The sequence below is a fragment of the Rhopalosiphum maidis genome, chromosome 2 (genome assembly GCF_003676215.2).
Source record: "Rhopalosiphum maidis isolate BTI-1 chromosome 2, ASM367621v3, whole genome shotgun sequence".
NCBI classification, from domain to species: Eukaryota; Metazoa; Arthropoda; class Insecta; order Hemiptera; family Aphididae; genus Rhopalosiphum; species Rhopalosiphum maidis.
In genome coordinates, this window is record NC_040878.1 from 20770686 (window position 1) to 20775745 (window position 5060).

Genomic DNA, 5060 nt, shown 5'->3' on the forward strand with positions numbered 1-5060 from the left:
TTTTCACTATATGTCTATATATATATGTATAATTTTTTTTTTCACAAAATTTGTTCAATTGTAAAACTTTTTTTTCTGAAACAATGTAGATGTATTACATTTTTATTTTTTGGAACATTGTAGAAAATTATACTACAATTATACAGTGAAACATGGTCAATCATTTTTTTTTTTTTTTTATATATATATACTTTTATTAGAACTAATAATTATTTATTATAACTTTATTGTATGCAATTATGCATTCTCTTTAGTAAATAATAATATTTACCAACTTTTTGATTAAATTAAATTGTATTTTTTGTGACAAACAAAGGGTAATATGTGTTTATTATACATGAAAGAAGGGAAAAAGTATTGATCATGTGAAAAATGTTTGTTCTGTATTATTTTTGTTTAAAATTTACACTGTCTTTAAAATTATTTTTCTTTTCGAAAATAGTTTTCTTGCTTTTTATTCTTATAATTATATAAAATTGTTTTATTAAATACATATATTGTTTTCAATATCTATATTCATATAAGAGTATAGATGTATATTAAAATCTTATTAGGTAATACCTATTATAATAATATTTTATCAGAATCAAGACTTGGTATTAATTAATATTTTGCTTAAATATGAATCATTATCATTATTATTCATAGCAAAACATGCTCAAGTATATTTATAAAAAAAAATATTAATAACTGATTGATAAACAAACTTGAAATACATTATATCATTTAAATTCTAAATTTGAATAAAACATTTATTTATTAACCATACATTATTTTTTCCAATCATGTACCAATATTTTTCTTCATAATTTTAACCACAATATCTCTGTCGGTCATATGAAAACATTAAGTGTAAGTACTAAGTGATTTTAATGATCGTTACATCATTGCTTATATTTTATAAACATAATATGCACAATAGCCAAGTAAAAATTATTTAAACATATATTATACATTCTATATCTTATAAACATAACATTTACAATATACTGACTAGATATGAATTCCTCCGGCTTTGTCTCACATTTATTATTGTAAGACTATGGCCATATACCAATACGTAAGAGCGCCAATTCTCCACGATTACCATCATACTGACCAGAACTCCATGACAGCTCACATTAGGGTAAACTGTGTTCATAAGTAGTAATAAACTTTTATCTATTGACAATTATTAGACCATAACTACACTTTTTTTTAGGATAAAATCTTAAATTCTGTGAATATTTTATATTTAACCAATCATTCCTGACCACGTTACATGATAATCTAAGTTATACTATATTAAAATAATTAAAGTGATTACATAATGAACAATTAAAATGCTATTAATACAAATATTTGGGTATTAGATGAATAGATCTTGATACCATTCAACATTTTTGAGGATTATTGTGTATTTATTTTACTTTTGTATGATTTGGAAGATTTAATTTGAATAGTCTGAAAAATATTCTAATTGCATCGAAGACAGAAAAAATTGGGAGATCATTAGATATGTAAGAACTGATTTGAAACATAATAAGATGCTTTGGTTTATTGGTTTTTAAGCTATAACCAATAGCTTTGGTTTATGATTAGAAACACTAAATGCGATTGGTGTTTGAAATTTTTAAGATTTTTTTCATATTTAGTCATATTACATGGTTGTAGCCTTGTAGGTTAAAAAAGAATGAAGAAGACAAAATAAATAATTTATGAATAAGAGTATTTCGGTTATGTGGAGACCAAGTAGGTGTTAATAAATTGGTGATGCCTATAGGCTACAGATAGCAAATACAATGCACAGTTGACAAAGTATTTTTCATTCTGGAAAGTGAAAGTAGTAAATACTATGTATGGATTTAGACTCGTTGATTTTCATTTCTGTTCCTTATACCATTTTTCAAGAAAGGTAGAGAATTGATGAGGAAGCAATGATTATTGTTAATAGTTATGAATATTGTCTATAGAACTTAATCGTCAGCAAATTTAAAGTGACCAATGACACTATACTCTATTCAAAATGAGATCGTGACTCGGCGGCCAACGTGGCTTTATTACACATCAGGCGTACAGATAGTTGTCTCGGTGGGGTTTACAAACGGTTGTGGTCTGACCCCCGCTCGACAAACTGGTCAAGTCTCGAGTGGTCGCCGCCGAGTCTGGAGTCACGATCTCATTTTGAATAGAGTATAGTAGATAGCACACTAGCGCAGGTTTAATTAGAATAATTAGTTATAAAAATTAAAAACAAACGGCCTTGGAGTGAAGCGAGGAGGGTGTGAGGGACATTTAAAAGAATTAGAGAGAGTAGGTGTGGCGAGTCAATCTGCCAGAGCTGCTAGGCGAAGGGAGTACTATATATACTTATTTTACTTTAATTAATATTTTTGCAAAATAACTCAATATAGCTTAGATAAGGTTAACCACGAATTTAAATTTTAAAATTGTACACGTAAAAAAATAATCTAAATATGTTATAGGCGCTCCGCGCGGCAGTAGTGTGGCGTGTATGCGTACAAACGTAAAATCGCAAACCCCAGAGCGGCAGATTTTATGATAGTTATAACCTATAACTTTCAAAATAATGGTTTCCGTAAAAAAATTCAGTTTCAGAAACAGTGTTAAAAAACACGTCTTTAAAAAAAAATTCGAAATTCATGAGAGGCGTGATGAAGTGAATTTGTTTCGTCATTATTACAGTTAAGTACAGATTTGGAAAACAAATTTAAAATTCTAGGGGGAATGGCAAGTGCCCTGTCTTACCCCCTCCCGGGGATACCTATGTAATTTAGTATTTTATATATGCTTTTAAAAATAATTACATCCAAATTGGAAAAGTGAAATTAATTTTATTAGATCCGATGACACGTTTCGAAGTCTATTTTTTAACTTTTAAGCTAGTTCACAGGCTTAACAGTTAATCTACAATATCTAGAAATTATTCGAATTTCACCGGATCATGAGGGAATCTGGAAATATTTTGGACAACCCCGAAAAATTACTCAAAATACACCACTGAACCCACCGATAAATACTATACAGCTGCAGCATGACAGTACCCACTTGCCCTCATTTTTATTGTTTAAACTTAAATATCTAATATTATAAAATTTTAATTCAGCGGTTCCCAAACTTTTTTAGTTCACGCCACCCTAAAAATGAAAAAAAATAATTGCGCCTCCCATAAAAAATTAAATTACAAATGTATAGTATTATAATATACAAACATTTTAATTTTTATAGCAATATAAGTTAACAGTAAATATTTTCAAGGGATGCGCGCCTCTCAGTTTGGGAACCGCTGATTTAACTTATTCAATTTCTATAGATAAATTCTACTAAAATATATTTTGAAGTTATAGAAAGAAAAATGTATTAAATTTTCAAAATTTCGGTATTAAAACTATATGAATTTTGAACTACAAAATAATTCGTGATTTTGATTTTTGACGAGTTTCTTCATAATTCTAATTTCAAATTTTATACCTAGAATGATTTATGAAAAAACTGGCTTTTAAATAGGTACTAGGTATAATACAATTTTTTAAAAATTGCATGACTACAAAATAATTTGCGATTTTTAGGTACTTAATCATCAAAACTTTATCTTCAAACGCTCATACCTATAATATTTAAATGAGGATTTACTTTCAACTTTTTTTTACTGTAATCCTTGTGAAAAAACTAATTAGGAATATGTCATTAAATTTTTTAATCGAAAAATAAATTTTGTATATAAATGTTAAAAAAAAGTTAAACATTTTAAATTTCTAGAAAATCTTAGTAATAAAAATATTAAAATGTATCATACAAATTTATAATTAATAAGTATTTGTATTTTTGTGTAGCAACTAACAATAATTACAAATATTAAGAGGACGTGTCACTTGAAAAAATTCTTTAAAAACATGTGTATGCGTTCAAATAACATGGGTTACTGAGTGGTTTTATCGTAAAAATACCTATGAACAAAATTTGAAAATGACAGAGGAGATTTATATCTGGTTGCGTAAAAGGCCGATTTTTGAAATTATGATTTTTAGTCCTAAAAATAACTGTTTAAAAAAGTATAAATAAACGGGTTTCATTAATTATGTTATATTTCATAAAATTTAAATATATCAAAAATCGGATATCTTACGGAACTAAAAAAAAATCTACTCTACAATTTTGTTTATAAGTGTTTTTAATGTATGTATAAGGCACTATAAAGGTACATCTCTAGTGCTCTACAGGCATGTACACAAAAAAAATTTCGGGGGTGGGGGCAAAATGTAGTAATACAAATTGTGCCGCAACATAATAAAACAATTTTTCCATCGTTAATCGAAATCATTTCGGGGGGATTAACCCCAAAAAACTCCCCGTATACGTGCCTGGTGCTCTAGTTCTTATAATAAAACAACTCAGTAGCCCAGTGCCGTATTCAGGGGGAGGGGCTTTTGGGCTTAAGCCCACTCCGAAATCTTTTATTTTAAATAAAATGTGTATATATATGTTTTTAAATTATTTCTTATTTTCCTATAGAGTTAAGTATGAATGTTTAAGCCCCCCCCCCCCCCCCGAAAACAAATCCTGGGTACGGCATTGCAGTAGCCCATATTACTTGAACGAGTTGAACGTGTAAACTATGTTTTTTAAGAAAAATGCATACAGTTACTATACCGACTAAACCGACTAGTGCACTGGGTGCTGCTCCATTTTTATTATGGCAACGTTCGATTACATTCGTACATTCGTTACCCCCGACTTGCTAAGACTACCGCCTCCAAGTTCCCTTGGCGTACGCATGGGTGGGGGGGTGTCAGGGAGATATGACACCCCGCTTAAAAATAAGTATCTAAGTATCTGTTTAAATTATGAAGTGATTACTAAAAAAAAAAAGGTTTTTTTATTATTCATGCATATAATTATTTTTTAAGACACTCCGCTTAAAAAAAGCCTGCATACGCCACTGCCAAGTTCATATTATTCAAAACTGGTTTTTTTGACGAGTACGCAAACAAATATTATGATTTATGACGATATCACGGACGATATATAAGAACACTGATATAGTTATCATTTATCAACAG